The sequence below is a fragment of the Poromitra crassiceps genome, assembly GCF_964638095.1.
Source record: "Poromitra crassiceps genome assembly, chromosome: 30".
In the NCBI taxonomy this organism is placed as follows: domain Eukaryota; kingdom Metazoa; phylum Chordata; class Actinopteri; order Beryciformes; family Melamphaidae; genus Poromitra; species Poromitra crassiceps.
In genome coordinates this window covers 857,480-878,765 of record NC_139652.1, presented here as the reverse complement: position 1 = coordinate 878,765, position 21,286 = coordinate 857,480, and positions in this window count along the sequence as shown.

Sequence of the window (21,286 nt, the reverse complement as noted above, 5' to 3'; positions counted from 1 at the left end):
TTTAGTGACAGTGTGACTGACACTTAACTTTAGTAGGATTTAGTGACAGTGTGACTGACACTTAACTTTAGTAGGATTTAGTGACAGTGTGACTGACACTTAACTTTAGTAGGGTTTAGTGACAGTGTGACTGACACTTAACTTTAGTAGGATTTAGTGACAGTGTGACTGACACTTAACTTTAGTAGGATTTAGTGACAGTGTGACTGACACTTAACTTTAGTATGGTTTAGTGACAGTGTGACTGACACTTAACTTTAGTAGGATTTAGTGACAGTGTGACTGACACTTAACTTTAGTAGGATTTAGTGACAGTGTGACTGACACTTAACTTTAGTAGGGTTTAGTGACAGTGTGACTGACACTTAACTTTAGTAGGGTTTAGTGACAGTGTGACTGACACTTAACTTTAGTATGGTTTAGTGACAGTGTGACTGACACTTAACTTTAGTAGGATTTAGTGACAGTGTGACTGACACTTAACTTTAGTATGGTTTAGTGACAGTGTGACTGACACTTAACTTTAGTAGGGTTTAGTGACAGTGTGACTGACACTTAACTTTAGTAGGGTTTAGTGACAGTGTGACTGACACTTAACTTTAGTATGGTTTAGTGACAGTGTGACTGACACTTAACTTTAGTAGGATTTAGTGACAGTGTGACTGACACTTAACTTTAGTAGGATTTAGTGACAGTGTGACTGACACTTAACTTTAGTAGGGTTTAGTGACAGTGTGACTGACACTTAACTTTAGTATGGTTTAGTGACAGTGTGACAGACACTTAACTTTAGTAGGGTTTAGTGACAGTGTGACTGACACTTAACTTTAGTATGGTTTAGTGACAGTGTGACAGACACTTAACTTTAGTAGGGTTTAGTGACAGTGTGACTGACACTTAACTTTAGTATGGTTTAGTGACAGTGTGACTGACACTTAACTTTAGTAGGATTTAGTGACAGTGTGACTGACACTTAACTTTAGTAGGGTTTAGTGACAGTGTGACTGACACTTAACTTTAGTATGGTTTAGTGACAGTGTGACTGACACTTAACTTTAGTAGGGTTTAGTGACAGTGTGACTGACACTTAACTTTAGTAGGGTTTAGTGACAGTGTGACTGACACTTAACTTTAGTAGGGTTTAGTGACAGTGTGACTGACACTTAACTTTAGTAGGATTTAGTGACAGTGTGACTGACACTTAACTTTAGTATGGTTTAGTGACAGTGTGACTGACACTTAACTTTAGTATGGTTTAGTGACAGTGTGACTGACACTTAACTTTAGTAGGGTTTAGTGACAGTGTGACTGACACTTAACTTTAGTAGGGTTTAGTGACAGTGTGACTGACACTTAACTTTAGTAGGGTTTAGTGACAGTGTGACAGACACTTAACTTTAGTAGGATTTAGTGACAGTGTGACAGACACTTAACTTTAGTAGGGTTTAGTGACAGTGTGACAGACACTTAACTTTAGTAGGATTTAGTGACAGTGTGACTGACACTTAACTTTAGTAGGATTTAGTGACAGTGTGACTGACACTTAACTTTAGTAGGGTTTAGTGACAGTGTGACTGACACTTAACTTTAGTAGGGTTTAGTGACAGTGTGACTGACACTTAACTTTAGTAGGGTTTAGTGACAGTGTGACAGACACTTAACTTTAGTAGGATTTAGTGACAGTGTGACAGACACTTAACTTTAGTAGGATTTAGTGACAGTGTGACAGACACTTAACTTTAGTAGGGTTTAGTGACAGTGTGACTGACACTTAACTTTAGTAGGGTTTAGTGACAGTGTGACTGACACTTAACTTTAGTAGGATTTAGTGACAGTGTGACAGACACTTAACTTTAGTAGGGTTTAGTGACAGTGTGACTGACACTTAACTTTAGTAGGGTTTAGTGACAGTGTGACAGACACTTAACTTTAGTAGGATTTAGTGACAGTGCACTGTGACTGACACTTAACTTTAGTAGGGTTTAGTGACAGTGTGACAGACACTTAACTTTAGTAGGGTTTAGTGACAGTGTGACAGACACTTAACTTTAGTAGGATTTAGTGACAGTGTGACAGACACTTAACTTTAGTAGGGTTTAGTGACAGTGTGACTGACACTTAACTTTAGTAGGGTTTAGTGACAGTGTGACTGACACTTAACTTTAGTAGGATTTAGTGACAGTGTGACAGACACTTAACTTTAGTAGGGTTTAGTGACAGTGTGACTGACACTTAACTTTAGTAGGGTTTAGTGACAGTGTGACAGACACTTAACTTTAGTAGGATTTAGTGACAGTGTGACTGACACTTAACTTTAGTAAGATTTAGTGACAGTGTGACAGACACTTAACTTTAGTAGGATTTAGTGACAGTGTGATTGACACTTAACTTTAGTAGGATTTAGTGACAGTGTGACAGACACTTAACTTTAGTAGGATTTAGTGACAGTGTGACAGACACTTAACTTTAGTAGGATTTAGTGACAGTGTGACTGACACTTAACTTTAGTAGGATTTAGTGACAGTGTGACTGACACTTAACTTTAGTAGGATTTAGTGACAGTGTGACTGACACTTAACTTTAGTAGGATTTAGTGACAGTGTGACTGACACTTAACTTTAGTAGGGTTTAGTGACAGTGTGACAGACACTTAACTTTAGTAAGATTTAGTGACAGTGTGACAGACACTTAACTTTAGTAGGATTTAGTGACTGTGACTGACACTTAACTTTAGTAGGATTTAGTGACAGTGTGACTGACACTTAACTTTAGTAGGATTTAGTGACAGTGCGACAGACACTTAACTTTAGTAGGATTTAGTGACAGTGCGACTTACACTTAACTTTAGTAGGATTTAGTGACAGTGTGACTGACACTTAACTTTAGTAGGATTTAGTGACAGTGTGACTGACACTTAACTTTAGTAGGGTTTAGTGACAGTGTGACTGACACTTAACTTTAGTAGGGTTTAGTGACAGTGTGACTGACACTTAACTTTAGTAGGGTTTAGTGACATTGTGACTGACACTTAACTTTAGTAGGATTTAGTGACAGTGTGACTGACACTTAACTTTAGTATGGTTTAGTGACAGTGTGACTGACACTTAACTTTAGTAGGATTTAGTGACAGTGTGACTGACACTTAACTTTAGTAGGATTTAGTGACAGTGTGACTGACACTTAACTTTAGTAGGATTTAGTGACAGTGTGACTGACACTTAACTTTAGTAGGATTTAGTGACAGTGTGACTGACACTTAACTTTAGTAGGATTTAGTGACAGTGTGACTGACACTTAACTTTAGTAGGATTTAGTGACAGTGTGACTGACACTTAACTTTAGTAGGATTTAGTGACAGTGTGACTGACACTTAACTTTAGTAGGATTTAGTGACAGTGTGACTGACACTTAACTTTAGTAGGATTTAGTGACAGTGCGACTGACACTTAACTTTAGTAGGATTTAGTGATCCGGGTCTGGGAATCCATTAACTGCCTTAACCAGGCATCTCTCACCTTACTCAACTGTGGCAACTTGTGAATGGTGAGCGAGTCTGGTGTCTTGTGCAGGGTTTGAATGGATTTACACACACTACACAGCTTTATGTGGAGTACATGCCGGGTACTTTATAAAGGTATTCCATTATAGTTACTACAATAGCAAAACTGTCATCAGTAGCCTAACATATAATAATCCAAGGGATTACCCAAACTCAGGGATGGATTCTGACCACTTTCAGTAGGAATAGTTCACCCAAAAATGAAAATTCTGTCATCTCCTGCTGCTCAAAAGCTGCTCGACCTTCCCCGGGTAAATAAAGTAAAAAAAAAAAGAAAAATAAGCAGAACCTCCAAACCCCCCCCCCCCCCCCCCCCCCCCCCCCCACACACACACACACACACACACACCCAACACTCGCTGAGACTAATTATCATGAAGTAAACCTCTTCCTCACGTCTTCGCCCGCCACCCATCTCATTACCGCACATCAAACCAACACGGGCCAACGGCAGTTCTGAGGCGGCGAGCACCTCCCGCCCGCCGTGTTCCCGCCTCCCATTAATGATGTTGGGAGGCGTCGGCCTAGCAGGTGAAAACGTGCTGCTACAATGATTCCAGTGTGGAAATAACAGCCCACCAAATGGTGCTGTCAGCCCTCGGGTTTAATTGCCTTGGCACCGGTGCCAACTATAATCAGCTGTCACAGCAAACAACGTGCATCTGTTTCCACGTCTGTCAGAGAGACGTCTGGAGGGGAGGCGGCGCGCGAGCGGAGAGTGCGACCCCGGACACCGAAGGTCACATGTCCCCCTGCTTTAGAAGTCACTCTCCCCACAGGAGGGGAGGGGAGGCGGGGACCAAATGGGACGAGAGAGGAGAAGGAAGGGGTTTTTTCTACTGATAGATGCTGTTTACACACAGGACATGAGGTTAGAGTATTCATACACATACAAAATTAATCTGAAGACTTTTGCCTTATCTCAAATTGGTTTAGTTGTTAATGAACCATAAGATAAAACATACTAGTGATGTCACATGCCTTCATCACCCTAACCCTAGCCAACACATCACAACATAATAGCTACATAACCCAGTGTCTGTCAATTATATTAAGTTATATTATTAACTTAACACAACATGACCAAATGAAAATGACTAAACCCCCCAAAATGTGTTCTACCCCAATTTTATTTGATTTGTATTGTATATATCTGTGTGTTACTTGCGATTGGCTACTTTTTCTCTTTCTATGTGTTTTGTATGTTTCTATATCTGCCTGCAAATGATTTGCCCTCTGAGATTAAAATAAAGAAGCTGAACTTTTATATGAATTACTCAGCATAAACACGCCCATATTGCTCACTGCAGAATTAGCATCAACAGAGGCCAATCTAGTTCCTCCTGGCCGGTGTGACAAATCAAGAAGTATGTCTTTGTTTGTTTGTTGCTGAATTGTTTTGGTGTCTTTGTCTTGCTCGAAAAAGCAATCATTGATCTCAAGTGGCTACCTGGTCAAATAAACGTATTCACCTTATGTTCCAACACAGGGGTCAGCCAGTTACTTCCTATTGTGTTGACACTTCCTGTGACAGTACAGTACTAGCAAAGAACTTTTATGGAAAGAACTGACAGCTCCATATTGCCCCATTGCAACATCAGCGCCCAGCAGCCTCCACCATTTTTTATTTTTGGAAGCGTGACAGCGCCAAAAGAACCTCGCACAGGCTCGCAGTGGTCAGCTGCGGTAGCGTGGGCCCCTATAATCAGCCTCTCTAAACAGTAACTCAACGGGAGAACACTCTAAATTTCGTGGATTCACATCTTTTCTGGGCGTACTGCAAATCTTGATTGAAGTGGTGTAGTGTAGGGATGTAAAACAACAACCATATTGTGGAAACTAAGCAAAATTTTTCGTTTTCTTTGTTTAGTTTTTTCAAGATAAATAGCTAATGCGGCTGTCGTCCACTCCGTCAGAAGTGCGTTGCCGTGGTTTTAACCTCGGGTCCTTTGCATTTACTATTTATCTTGAAAAAACTAAAAGAAAAAAAAGAAAATTTTTGCTTAGTTTCCATGGTTGTTGTTTTACATCCCTGCACTACACCACTTCAATCAAGATTTACAGTACGCCCAGAAAAGATGTGAATCCACGAAATTTAGAGTGTTCTCCCGTTGAGTTACTGTTTAGAGAGGCTGATTATAGGGGCCCGCGCTACCGCAGCTGACCACTGCGAGGCGCATTCTGTTTCCAAAAATGGCCGGAGTGTCCTCTCTTTCCTTCCATGCTCTTTGGTACTAGTGAGCAGGTCAAACAGACGGTGTTTTGAACAGGAAGTCAGAACACAACTGGGTCAAGTGGGCGGGGCTACATAAGGTGAATAGAACAATTGGGACGATGGGTTTCTCAAAATATGACTGAGTTTAGAGACTGTGAGCAAGACATGAATCAACCAAAAAAAGATGCAATAATGATGTCGCATGATCTCATCTGCTGGGGATTTTAAGGAGAAACATTTGATTTTGAAGTGATCTCAAGAAGATACAGAATTGATATCTCACTTAGAACTCCCTCGTGCTCCTCGTGGCTTTTAGGTTTTTTAGGAGCGATAAACAAGACGTGATTGAGCTCAAAAAGATACGATGAGATTTCACGTTAGAAAAGACTATCCTGAGCAAACGATCACCCCCCCCCCCCCCCCCACCCAGGGAGGCACAACTCTCTCTATCACATCACACACGTTGTCTAATGTTTTCTCATTTAAACTGTTCCTCTCTGTGTGCCCTCTGTTTGTGTTGTGTCCCAATGCTTCCAGGAGCTATCAGACCAAACCAGCCTCTCTACTGTACTGTGAGTAACAGACGCCCAGCACACACACACACACACACACACACACACACACACACACACACACACACACACACACACACACACACACACACACACACACACACACACACACACACGTCCCCTCTCCCCCCACCTCCAGACAGAGCTGACCCCCTGCTCGTCCAGCAGAAGTGGCCTCTGACAGGAGCAGCTGGGCTCCCCTCCACCTCACCAGATTGATGAAATGTTCATAAGCGCCGATCCCCAAGTCATAGTTCACCTTCAACATAATTAATGAGCAGCCTGAGAGGTCCTGAGCAGACAATATGCTCGCTATGGAGCCAACTGGACCAACGTAACAATGCAGCAAAGATCGAGCGCATAGAGGAGCCGTTTACGGTGGAACCTCTCGCTGTTAAAGCGCACAATGCTGTTGTTTCTCTCTTACAGTCTGTTATAATAACGAGCTATGAAAAAGAGAAGTTGAGATACTGGAAGGATGTCATCATGGTCCTTCATGTGGTTAGTGAGTTTCATGACCATTGGGCTCTTGGAAGCTCAAAAATAGTTTGCCGTCAAGAGAAAATAAGCAGTGAATTCTTCATTCCTGACAAACGTCTTGTATTTGTACTTCTCGCGCATGAATTTAATCTAAGAACACCAAAAAATAATATTGATGAATGGAATTTAGCACAACATGTCACAGCTGTGACAACCTTGTATCTCCAAAATATCAATGTTTCAATGACACTGAGCTTTGTGTTTATCTTCATCAGTCGTGCAGTTTTGAATTTATTCCATGGATTTCGAAAAGGTTTCATAAGTCAAGAATTGGAAGATTTTGACTTGATAGCAGCTGTGTCACTGCATGTCACATGATACACAGTCGTGTCACTGCATGTCACATGTTTGCATGTCACATGATAGACATGATAGTCATTTACTGACAATACCTAAAGACTCACCCAGACCTGTACTGCTACATTGGGGGCTGGGAGCTGTACTGCTACATTGGGCTACATTGGGGGGCTGGGAGCTTTGGGCATTCGACTAAATAAAGCACAATATTTAATTTTTTTTTTCTTTTTTTATGAAGTTATATAACACGATGTTTGAAGCATTTTTTAGTTAGTTAATTATGATAATATTTGTCCTTTGATGACGAGTGGACCGCCGAGAGAGAAAGAGAGAGCGAGGTCGACAGAGAGAGATATTTTGGAGAGAGAGAGAGAGGGAGGGAGATGGCAAATACCACTGCGCCAGTGTAAATTGTGGTCAGAACTCGTCTAGACGCAATTATTTGCGCTCCTCTGTACGTGTGTGTAGTTTCCCTTGGTCCCACCTATTTTTCAGAACAGCGCACCCATGTGCACAGATGGGAGGGCAAAGCTGCTCGCTATCTCCCCGGGACCGGGCACACGGCCTGAAACTGCCAGGTTCGCAGGTGGACGATGGAGAGACAGCCGATGATAGATGAGAGACAGACAATGGAGAGACAACTATTTTAGTCTTCTACTCCGAGACAAATCTCTCCCATGGGAGACAAATAAAGTGAACCTTGAACAGCCACCGCAGACCTAAACGCTACCGCAAATGCGCCGGTGTATGCTAGGGCCCCATGTATGCATGTTTCCTGTTTGGCTCATACACATATTTCTACACCTCAATCTACACAGAGTTTTATACATCTGGCCCCAGGTTCTTCACTGGTTTGGACCTTGGAATCCAGCCACCCCACTGTTGAGTTTTGGCTGCTTCTGAAGATGGAATGGAACAAGTTGACAATTCATTCTGATATCAGGCTAAGATATCAGCGCTGGTTTTCCTTCTTAACTCATTGAGTGCCAGCCACTTTTGGAGAACGGACGCTCCCAGTGCCAAAGTTTCAGAGCGTTTTCAGTGATTTCTCGAGGCCCACAGAATATTGTGTGATATTACTATGTAAACACCGAACACGCACAAAGAACGATGAGACTCTATTGTATCAGCAGCAAAAAAAAGTTTATTGATATCATTTTCCGTTCTTTAGTTATCAGCCGGAGAAGATAGGTCAAAAACAGCAAAAACAGGCGTTTCCATCTAGAAGCTGAGATATTGAGCCTTTTGTGAAATTAAGCATTTCAAGCAAATCACTGACTCTGAAACTAATATTTTCTGACCTGAAACATCTGAACAGTAATTTCCTTCAATATAACAGCACCCCCACCCCCCTCTACTGCAAACTCCTCCTCCGTGGGTGTGTCTCTGGTGGATCTGCTCCCTCTGCTCTTGTCAGGCGAGTCTCTGCTGCTTGCGGATCCACGTTCGGATGGCAGCCGCTCGTCGGGGGAGTCTGGATCGGGCTCGCTCGTTTCTGGGGTTTCGGTTGTGAGCTGGGATGAAGCTGCGTCCGATTCTGGGCTTTCTGGGCTTTCTGCTGCGCGTTTCAAAGTGTGCTGCACCCAGAGTCTATTTTCGGAGCCCCCCACCGTTGTGCGCCGGCTCCCAGCGCGACAGCGAAAAGCCAAACCATTCTCATGAGAATGGTTTCATCACGGCTTTTTCTGCTGTTTTTACTCAACTTTCTCTAATCTGGAGAGCACTGTCGCCACCTAATGGGTCGGTAAAATAGGTTATACACATTCAACATGCCCCAAAATTTTACAGGAGATGTATTAGGCATTGATCCACGTCCCACCGTCAAAAAACGCAATTGACGACAATCGTCGTCATTGGCACTCTACGTTAGTAATCGAATTGACGACGATTGTCGTCATTGGCACTCAATGAGTTAATTCATTGTTGTCCAATGAGACAAACAGAATCCATCACATACATGGGACATGATGAGCTACAGAGCCCCGAGGGGCTTCCTCAATCTCACCTGCACAATCTGCTCTTCTTTTGCTGTTGTTGCGTTTCTACTGCTTTTATTGTGCAAATAAATAAATGAATAAATAAATAGATAAATAAATAAATAAATAAATGAAACTGCCAGAAATGGGCAGCAACTCTAAATGACACTTTAATGAATGCTCTGCAACAGGAAAGTCAGTACGTTTACATGCACGGTTAAGTCGAGCTATTTACTCAGACTACTGTCAGACTCAGACTACAAGCACAGGTGGGAAATCGATTTATTGATGGGATCATGTCGCCTCCGCTGCGAAAGGGGGCGATATGCACTCTTTCCCCGCAGGCTCTGCCAATTCTAACAGCTGGTAGCAGCAAGTCTCTTAAATGCAAATGGTCACGTAACACAAAGCTGCCCCTTGTTAGCTCAATACAGTTGAAACTAAGATATTACATAAAAAAAAAATCTAGACACAGATCTAGCTACATCAACGAACTTCACATTTAGCTTTAGCTAATCGCTCCCTGGCCGCTAACATAACAGTTTTACACGCTGTTCGACTTCCGGGTCAAAGAACGTTAGCGCATGCGCTGATCGCCTCGTCCAGTTCCAGTCCGACTGGCCTGTATACATGCAGGAGTAAATCGACTCCCAATCATTATCTGGGTGTGTTAGTCAGACTTTTATAACTTTGATTTCAGTCGAGCTAACATGTTTCCATGTATTTCAAAAGTCCGGTTTTAAGCGGATTAATGCAATCATTCGATTTGTTTTAAGTGTCATGTAAACGTACTGACTGACTGCTGTGTCTGTGGCATTAATGCAGCATCCATCAAAAAACTGACAACTGCAGACGACATGTAGTTAACCTCTGTCCACTGACAGACCACTGACAGACCACTGACAGACCACTGCCCCAGCATCAGCATCCACTCTGACTGTAACACTCCCCTCACGTAAACAGGCGTCTCAATAACCAGCAGTGATTAGCGCTGCGTCTGCCTCAGCTGCACCCCAACCCCCCACCCCCACATCAACATCAGTCACTCCCCCCCAACCTCCCCACAACCACATTAACCTCAGTGGAATGCAGACGTCAGCTCAAGCTGTGTGTGCGTGTGTGTGTGTGTGTGTGTGTGTGTGTGTGTGTGTGTGTGTGTGTGTGTGTGTGTGTATGCTTTTCAGGAAATTGATTATGAAGTGGCTCATTGTCACTGCCAGGTGACTGTGTGTGTGTGTGTGTGTGTGTGTGTGTGTGTGTGTGTGTGTGTGTGTGTGTGTGTGTGTGTGTGGCGTGCTTATTTGCAGGCAAGCATGTATGCTGCACACTGCATGTTTAAAGGTATACTATGCAACAATTTTATTAGAAAACATTATATAGACTTCTACAAAAGTTTTCCCTCTAAACCATCACTTCTGACCCATAGAATTGTGTGGCAGTGTGTTTATGTGGAGAGACGTCTGTATTTTTGGGTTTTTACATTGTTTTGGTCTGGCCCTGTCTGGCCTGGGATGCTTATGGGCGGCAACATGTTCAGACCCCCACGTGGGGGCGTGTAGCGCCCAGCCAATAACATCGCTCAGAGTGGAGCAGCCCAGCCAATAGCATCACTAAGATGTTCTCAGAGTGGATCACCTCAGCAGAGCCAGTGTCAGCGGACTAAAACAAGGAAATGTGACTCCTTCCCAGATCATTTTGCGAGCTGTTTGGACCTTATACCTCGATGGTTTGGAGGTATGTGCTTTTATAACACCCGCTGTGAAACTATTCGAAAAAAGTTGAATCCCTTCATTTCAACAGGTTTGCGCCGCTCACTCTCCCCATTTATTGTCAACCTCATTCTCAAGTCACATCAATAGAGTCCGGAAGTAGCACTTCTGGCTCGTAGGCTACGTGTAAAAGGCAATGGGATTTTTGTATGGGGATTTTGGTTAAATGCATGAAATCATGTCTGTGAAAACTTTATGAAACAACAAAGTTTGTGTTCATCAAGATAATCTTCACAAACGAGGAACATTGTTATGACTTTTGAAGCGTACATGCGTTTTTTTAGAATGAGTTTAGTACATGAGTTTTTCAGAAGAAAGAAAACACTTTAGGCAGCGTTCACACACAACGTGCTGTTTTCAGTAAAAACTCTATGGAAATCATGTTGAGAGCGCTTCCATTGTGCACAAAACACAGCGTACGGAGCGTTTTTTTTTGTGCTTCGTTTTGTTTTCCCCTGCAGTCGCGTGAACTACAGTTCAGGATACAACGATCACACGGACGGTAGCCAGCGGATTTTGTCTGTTTGATGTTGTTCACTGTCAACATGAAAGCCAGATTATTGCCAATTCTGGCAGCAGCGGAGGTTGAGGATCCCTCTGGGAGGATAAAAGGTAGGATGAGTGAAAAGATGAGCAGCGCGCTTTTCCTCCAAATGTTCAACTTTTTTCTGTTTAAAAACGCCCAGAGCGCTCCGCCAAGAAAACTAGACGCCACCAGCGTTTAAACGCCAGGTGCGTTCATTGAAAGAGGAGCATGTTTAGCACGAGAATGAATTGCAGAAAGACGCTGGCAGCCGTAATCTTCATCTTCACTGTAGCCACGTTGTTAGTAGAATAATAAGGGCTAATGTACATCTGTCAGACGTATGCGGGATCCGACAAAAATAGAACAGGTGCATCATTCTTCCATACTGCATGTATTGCCCATCAATTAACATGGGCGAGAGTCGATCTGTCAGTTTTGCCGGATCCGCAATGCAGCCGTAACGTATCTGGTGTACATTGCCTGTAAGTGTGTAGCGCTATATATATATATATTCCCACAAATATAATTTTGGAACAAAATTGCTGGCTCAGTCGGGAATCCCGTGGGATGGGAATAATTTAATCACGTGATTGGGATGGAACGGGAAACAAGTCAACAGGAGCGGGAATCAATGAACCAGTTTTTATAGCCTACAGTATTATGCTTTTTTGCGTGTGTGTGTGTTTTTTTTGCAATCACAACAGCACAGTTCTATGACAAAAATGATTTGCCTACCGTATTTGGAATGAAAGTAAACGCAGTCGGGTACCAAGTGCAAGCGATTGATTGATTGATTCGCCTGATGTAGTTGTCAATTTAGCAGAGGTAAAAAGCGCTCGTATGATGTGAGGAGCTGAATCCAAATGCTGACCACAAATAAAGCCAAACAGGAGCCAAGAGGAGCGCAGGGGAGCCTGGCTGATGCAGGTGCCATGTGGAGTGAGAGAGATGAATGTGCATATGCATAGTGCGTGCGTATTGCATGGAGATTCAAGCCGTGCGCACCTCTCCAGTGTCCTGACAGTGGTTATTACTTTTAGCTTTTAGGCTATTATATAGGCTATATATTCAAAGTGGCAGGTAGATATATGGCCGGAATTCTGGAACGTTACCGGCCGCATTGGCCGTCAGGAAAAAAGTCTAGTGGAATCCCTGCATGGTGTGACCCACCATACTGTCTTTTTAACTGACAGACTGGCCCCCCAGGAGAGCTAGAAACAGGGATGTAGCAGCTGGCCCTAGACCACACATGGGCAAAATACACCCCCTGTGTGGCCCGCGATGGAATTGCAAAAAAAAAGAAATTACAGTGCACCTGAACGCAACATGCAAGATACCCGCTGAATAAGTGTTCAAATGTTCATGTCATTCCGGCCAATTCTGTTATAGCATTTCAGTCTGGAATATGGAATATCTTTCAATAATCTTTACGATTAAAAGGCTAAAAGTAATCTCATGTGTAAGAAATTACTGTTCTACATTGAAGTAGAAATTTAAATAATTAACTTGTTGGTTTTGGATTTATTTAGCTTCAAGAGTGCATTTTTGTTCGTGTGACCCTCAACACAGGCTTTGAGAATCCCGGGCCACTTACTGATACTTATGCTTAAATTAACCCACTCATATTCTGGTTTATTTCAAGAAAAACATTTCGGCTAGTGGAAATTCTAATTGGCTGGTAACTTTAGCAGCCATATTGGCAGGTGGTCAAAAAAGTTAATTTCAAGCCCTGCAGGGAGAGCAGGTGGTGACATAGGAGTGAGTGAGAAAATGATCAAATATTGGTGGTTAAGACTGAATAATGACAACACAACTGTTAATTTAAAATGAGTTATTTCTCTAAATCTGGCTTCAAATGCCTCATATTTTTATATATATAGATATATATATATCTATATTTATATATAGATATATATATCTATATATATATATCATTAAAAGATTTAAAGGCCAAAAATTGTCATAGGCTATAAACCGGAAGCACTCACCCAAACTCAAATGTTCTTATGCAACCTGTGACTAGAGGTTACCAGCGACCCAGAAGATTATTCAGCGATATCTCTGTCAGTTGTACATACTGCGAATAAAAAGAGACATGCACCGATGGAAAGCTGAAGATCTTGCCGTGCTATATATACATGTAGGCTATTGGTTGTCATTCAACAGTAGCATGACAGCAAGGGGGTGAAATTTGACCGTGAATTGTGCACCTTTTATTAGATTTTCATGTTTTTCTCAGGTTAAAAGCTTTTAAAAAGCACCCTTAAAAATATAAAGAGGGAAAAAACATGTCTGTGGTCTTCTGACATCTGATCTAATCAGCTTGATCACACCGTGGCAATCAAGAGTCATAAAATCAGTTTTCTGCAACATTCATGAATATTTAGCTCCTATTTGGCGGCCATTTAAAGAAAATGGCTGCCATGGCCCCCAGGGGGCAATTTTGCAACACCTCATATCTTTTCATAACATATAAACCTACATCTGTGCCAAATGTGTTTCAACCTAGCTGCAAACACTACTACTGATTTTGTAATGATACAAAGCATGGTTGAAAATCGGCGGCGTGTTCATTTAATGCTTTTCTGCAAAATGTTTTTTTCCCCCTTCTTGACCATGAAACCATCAAGTTCCCTCATTATTACAGGACTCCATAATCCACTGAAGAGCAGTTTTTGCAAACAGGCAGCAGCCTTGGAGAAGTGTGAGGGGGAGGATCTGCTCCTCACAGTGTTAACCAGCTGCCACCATATTGTCTCGTCTGCTTTGCTGCCACCTAGTGTCAGGTCTGCGCCGCTTCTGGGATTCGCTGGTTTGAATAGTTCAGATTCTCAACCTTTTTCATATAGAGCTCAACAGTCACGTGACGTTTGGTGATGTCTCCCGTGCCGGAAGAGAATTGCCCATTCATTTTCTCCGTAGACATTTAGAAAAATCCTTACTGTATATAACGAGTTTTAAGCCTGGAACCAAGCTAACCTGCAGTGTAGCTACTGAATCATGAGTAACCATATAAAGCATTTCACTTGGAGCAAAGACAAAAAATGAAAAGCGATTAAATCTTACAAGAGATCGTCATATGGTTATGGTTTTTTCTTTGTGATATTTGGTGATGTTGCAGAAACCAGCAGTTATATTATTAACATGATTATTTTGCTAAGAAAGATATTAATTTTTAAAGCTGCTGATGCAGATTCCTTGAATATTAATGATTTTAGAAGGTTCAGAGGGCATGGCCATTTTCACCATCCACTCCCTACTCAATCAAATGTAGATAAGGACAAACAAAGTGTGTGGGCGTGGCCTGTTGTTATTCTTCCTGCAGGAGCAGAGTGGGTGGTCACTGTTGCTGTATTAAGGATCCTAATTTTGTCTACATCAAAGCCAGAGATGCCCTCTAGTGATATATATATATATATATATATATATAGTGTGTGTATATATATATATATATATATTGTGTGTGTGTGTGTGTGTGTGTGTGTGTGTGTGTGTGTGTGTGTGTGTGTGTGTGTGTATATATATATATATATACATATATATATATATATATATATATATATATATATATATAATAATTTAGTCCACATCAAAGCCAGAGATGCCCTCTAGTGAGATTTTGTCTCTCGGGCCTCAGAATATTAATATATTGTTAGATACGATTTTCTCCACAATCCCGTCTGTATTATAGGTGGACAGATAACAGAGAAACTATGATCAAATCAGTCTTCTACATTCTAATTGTGTAAACTTCTTAATGAAATACTCGCAATAATGAAATAATCGTTACATTTAGCAATTCATCAATTTTCTGGGGACCCTTGGACGCCTGGTGGTCCCCGGAGCCCACATTGAAAGGGATAGTGGTATAATTCGTATACTCCTGATCAAAAATACACTGATAATCCTGTTCAATTCTGTGCTGCAAATGAAATGATTTGTGTATAATCTGGCTGAAGCTCTGCCAAGAACTGTAAACTGGCCTAAAAAAAGAAAGAAAAAAAATCCAAAAAGTGGATTATTGTCTGCCTGGAGAATAATGTGATGGAGGAAGTTTGGTCTTCAAAATGTGTGCGTGTGACCGCCTACTTCCTACTTCAGCTAAGAACCAGCCATAAAAAAACTACGAATGGTCGTGAACGGTGAAAGACAATACTTTTTGGGGGATCCCGTTTGAATTGTGCCACAAAGTACATGAAGGACACATGTAGATTTTGTTAATTTAAAAGTTTTCCTGTCTCTGGAGAATGGAAACTACGTTAGAACTAGTTTTGAAAATATGATTTTTAATCCTTTTGATCTTTATAAGGAGGTGGCCAACACAGGCCTATGTGATGCAGACCCTGATTTAAACTGTATCCCTTTAATGATGGAGCCCTGCAGGTACTATAACGACAAACAGACTAGATCTCTCCCATAATCTCATTAATTTTCTACTTTCCACCTTAATATCCATAGCCTCAACAAAAATTATGATCACCTCTCTCAATTCTTATTGTCCCTGAAGCATACATTCTCAATTATTGCAATAACAGAAACATGGCTTTATGACGACACAAAAAGTCTATTTGAGTTCCCTCACTACAATTCTGTCCATTCTACCAGAGACAAGAAAACTGGAGGCGGGTTAGTAATTTATATCTGAAAGGACTATGCTTATATACAGAGAGCGGACCTGTCACTTCACTCAGGTGTGGATATAGAATCCTCTTTTATTGAAGTAGCTTTGCCCAGCAATGGCAGGAAGATGATCATTGGCCGTGTCTACCGTCCACCAGGCACCGACATTATTCACTTTAATGACAGCAAGGCAAATGCATTGGATCAAATAACCAAAGAAGGCAAAATGTGTAGATCCTTGGCGACTGTTCACCTTATGTAGCCCCGCCCACTTGACCCAGTTGTGTGTTATGACTTCCTGTTCAAAACACCATCTGTTTTACCTGCTCACTAGTAATGTACTGTCACAGGAAGTGTCAACACAATAGGAAGTAACTGGCTGACCCCTGTGTTGGAACATAAGGTGAATAACATCAATCTTTTCAAAACACATTCACCAACTCCGAACTTCCTAAACAACTTATATTCTAGCTATTTTTATCCTGTCATCCATAAACCCACTAGAGTGACTGATAGGTCTGCTACATTAATAGATAACATACTAATAGATTAATTGAATAGAGTGATTCAGTGGGGTATATTGTACATATATATTTCAGGCCATTTCCCTATCTTCCAATTTACTTTGCTTGATGAAGAAAAGAAGAAATAGTGTGATGACAGTTATGTATAGGGGATTTAATGCAGGAAAATATGACAAATTTAAAAAATGTACTTGATGGGATATCCTGGGAGAATGTGTACACACAAACTGATGCAAACTGTGCCTACCAAGCCTTCATTCAATATTTTAATGTCAGAAATTTTGTAAACCGCATGGATCACCCCTGGCCTGCAAAAGTCCTCAAAGAAAAAAACAGACTCTATAAACAAATATCAAATCCTACCCCCTTGAACCAAATTAATTATAAAATATATAAAAATAAATGTAATCAGAGTAGCAAAAAAAGCACTTCAGTGACAAATTGAAGGCATCTTCTAGTAATATCAAAGAAACTTGGTCAGTTAAGTTATAAACCAGTTACTGCACAGAAGAAAAGCTTTGCCTAAAATTCCGTCTCAGGTCTCTGACGCAGGGAAAACCATCACTGACACTCATGAGATTGCTTGCAACTTTAATGTTTGTTTTTGTTTTTTATGTGGGTTTCTCTTGCTAAAAAAATTGCAAACACAGATGGAAGTCCCCTTGATTATATCGATGGTTGTTTTTCTTCTTGTAATACCTTTGATTGTCCTGATAATAAGGAGGTACTAGACATCATTGAAAAGCTGAAACCATCAGCAGCTGGACATGATGAAAAAGGTAAATGGATTATTAATCCATTAACTTGTATGCTCAATCTCATTAGCAACCGGTGTTGTCCCCAGTGACCTTAAAGGAACAGGTGTTGTCCCCAGTGACCTTAAAGGAACAGCTCACCCCAAAATTCAAAATACATATATTCCCTCTCACTTATCCATCTATATCGTTTTGTGTTATTTGCCTGGGTTTTGGAGATATCGGCCACAGAGTTTCTGCCTTCTCTCCAATACAATGGAACTGGATGGCACTCGGCTTGTGGTGTTCAAAGTGCCAAAGAAATACATTTGATAAACTCAACAGCAATCTCTCTTTCCAGAAATCATGACCCTGTTACTCAAGATAATCCACAGACCTTGTTATGAGCAGTTTCATGGAGGAACTATTTTCTTTTGACCGAACTACACCCGCTAGCTGCTAGCTAGTTCCTACATGAGACTCCAAAAGAAAATAGTTCCTACATGAAACGACTCACAACAAAGTCTGTGCATTATCTTGAGTAACTGGGTCATGATTTCTGGAAAGAGACAATATGCTGTTGAGTAAAAAAAAAAAAAAAAAAAAAACGTGCTTTGAGCACTACAAGCCGAGTGCCAGTTCCATTGTATTCAAGAGAAGGCAGACATCTCTGCGGCTGATATCTCCAAAACTCAGGCAACTATCCCAAAACGATATACTGTAGATGGATAAATAGCACTACAGAGAGGAAAAATATGTATTTTGAATTTTAGGGTTAGCTGTCCCTTTAAGGTTGCAAAAGTCATCCCCATTTTCAAATCAGACAATCCAAGTTATTTTACAAATTACCGTCCAATTTCAATCTTACCGTGTTTCCCAAAGATCCTTGAAAAACTAGTCTATAAAACAATCCTCCGTCATATACATTCAAATAATATACTATACAACCATATGGCTTCTGCAAAAATCACTCTGCATACATGGCTCTGTTAGATCTAGACCTCTCCAAAGCTTTTGATACAGTGATATATTGCTGTCAAAATTGTCTAGATATGCTTTTCGGGGACTGCCCCCTAGTCCGACACCTCACGAGACCGACACCTCATGGTTTTGGGTTAGGGTCTGGGGGAGGTTAGGTTTAGGCGTGGGGGTGGGAGAGGTTAGGTTTTGGGTTCGTGGGGGTGGGAGAGGTTAGGTTTTGGGTTAGGGTCTGGGGGAGGTTAGGTTTAGGCGTGGGGGTGGGAGAGGTTAGGTTTTGGGTTAGGGTCTGGGGGAGGTTAGGTTTAGGGTTAGTGAAAAACGGGGAATATAGAACCCGGGGAACATAGACATGATCCCCTGTCCAATGCCTCTTTTTTCGGACTCGTGAGGTGTCGGACTCGTGAGGTATCGGACTAGTGCCATGGCACCTGGTTTTCAAGGTAATGTTTTTAACTTGAAGGCCTACATTATGTGGACAGGCAACAGTTTGTCACTGTTAAAAACTTTGGGTCAAACAGAGCTGTGTTACCCTGTGGCTCAAGGTTCGATACTTGGTCCTTTGTTATTTTTGATTTATATAAATGATCTTTCCGCTGCATCAAGTTCCATGTTTTCAATTTTATTTGCTGATGACACAAATGTTCTACTATCCCACACACATTTCAAAACTCTTATCAATAGTCGTGTTTCCATTACTCTCAGAAATGCGCAAAATCTATATATCGCAATAGAAAGTGGGTAATGGAAACACGTGAATTTCGAAAAACCTCCCAAATATCGCAAAAAGTTTTTTCGCTCTCATGAGGTGGTTTTTCAGACGTGTCGATATAGAAGTTTATCGCAAAAGTGTAATGGAAACACATTTTTCGCATTTGCACGTCATGTGACCCATATTATCCCTTGGAAAAGGAGCGGAAAATAAGTTTGGTAAGTAAGGTTCGATAGCCGTGTCAAAACCTCTGCAGCAAGTGGAAAACTTTGAAGCAACGCTACCTAGCAGAAAGACGAGTGTTATGCAAAAGCGTAGCCGGGCAAATTAGATAATGTTTAATGGCAGAAATCGGTCCATGGTGACAGCAGGCTGCCTGTGTGCGCGCATTTGGCACAGCGGCGAGATGAGAGGATGAAAAGCACACACTGGTGCGGTGGTGCTGTCTGAAGTGAAAACAGTGACTGTGAGTAGGCTAATACATTGCACACGTTTCAGGTGCAATTATAGAACCAAATCAGCCTTTTCCCCCCTCCATCTCTAAATCGGACCAGTTGTAGGCTATTAGGCTACCTTTTTTCCTCTGCCTGTCGCGCTGACTGCATTCACGCAGCCAGCAACATTTTGCGACTCATTTTCTTTTGAATTGATAATCAGGCTCGTTTATATGCATTGTAACTTCATGTTGGGATTTGCATTGACCATTGGTTGGATTTGAGCATGCAGGGGACGGGATATGGTAGCCTGGGTAAACCCATCCCCCACGTGACCTGCTCTCAGACCTGTTCTCAGTGACTGGGAACTGAGAGAGCAGGTCACGTGGTGGCTGGGTTTACCTAGGCTAGGGATATGGGGCAGAAGATCCCCGTGCGTAATCACTGTGGCAGCTGCTGCAACGGGGAATCACTCAAACGCAACTTCAATGGAAACGCCTACAAGTCGCAATTGTACATTGTCGAAGTTGTAGAAATATCGCAATTCTTTTGCGAAAAACTGTAATGGAAACACAGCTAGTGAGGCTAACCTTGGTCTTCTCACACTTTCTAAATGGTTTCAACTAAACAAACTGCACTAAAAAAAATAATAATAATTTTATAATGTTCTCAGGTAGAAAGAAATATGACACAGAGAGTTCTCTATCGAGGGCACTCAAATTAACAGAGTAGCTTCCACTCCCTTCTTGGGAGTAATAGTTGATGAGAAGTATTGTTGGAAAGACCAAATTGATTCAGTGTCAATTCAAAGAAAAACTCAAAATCTGTGGGGATTATTAGGAAAATCAGCCCATTTCTCAACAGAACCTGTCTGCTTCCCCTTTATGATATCTTCGTATATCCTTACCGTACATACTGCAATATCGTGTGGGCTAGCACCTACACCTCTCATCTCCATAAATGACATTATCCTACAAAAAGGTTTGTTAGATTAGCAACAAATTCAAATTACAGTGTACAGTCTTCACCTCTATTCTCAAATCTTAAAATATTAACTATCTTTAATATAAACATCCTCCAAACATGTATATTCATTTACAAGATCAAATATCAGAGTGCCAACCTCCTAGACCATTTCCAACAACACTTCCACACTAACTCACACATTTTCATTCTCATTATACTAGGCAGGCAAATCATCTACTGTACTGTACATGTCCCTAGATGTAACACACCACCAGGGGGCAGTTCTCTATCGAATTCAGAGGTGTCTCACTATGGAATGCCCACTTCCATCTAGTAACCCAGCCTATCCTCCTTATCTATCTTAAAAAAACTAACAAACAAATTGAATACCCATGTGAATAATTTGATGATAGGCATCTACTTTACAGTTGTGCCTTTTTCTTTACGTCATTTGTCTCTTTTGGATTTGCGTGTTTTCTATTTTCTCTCTTATCTTCTCTTTTTATGATCTACCTTTGTATTTAATGTTAATAAATTCCAAACTGTAATGCTTTGTAATGAAATGGTGAGGTTCTCTCATAAGCCCTCCTAGGGTTTCTTACCTCACCTGCACAACACTTTTTTTCTTTTGATCTCTTGTGAAAGATGTATAATTGTGTATGAATATTTATCCCTTGTTGTGCAAACTAATAAAATCTTTAAAAAAATCTTTAAAAAAAATGACACCACTCAATCAACGACATCGGCTCGCACAATATGACTGCATGTTCCTTTTGACGTTTTTTCCCCCATTGTCTCCGGTGTATAGCGACCTATCAGCTCTATCTCAACTGCTTTCCATTATGACCATTTTTCTGTGGGGAC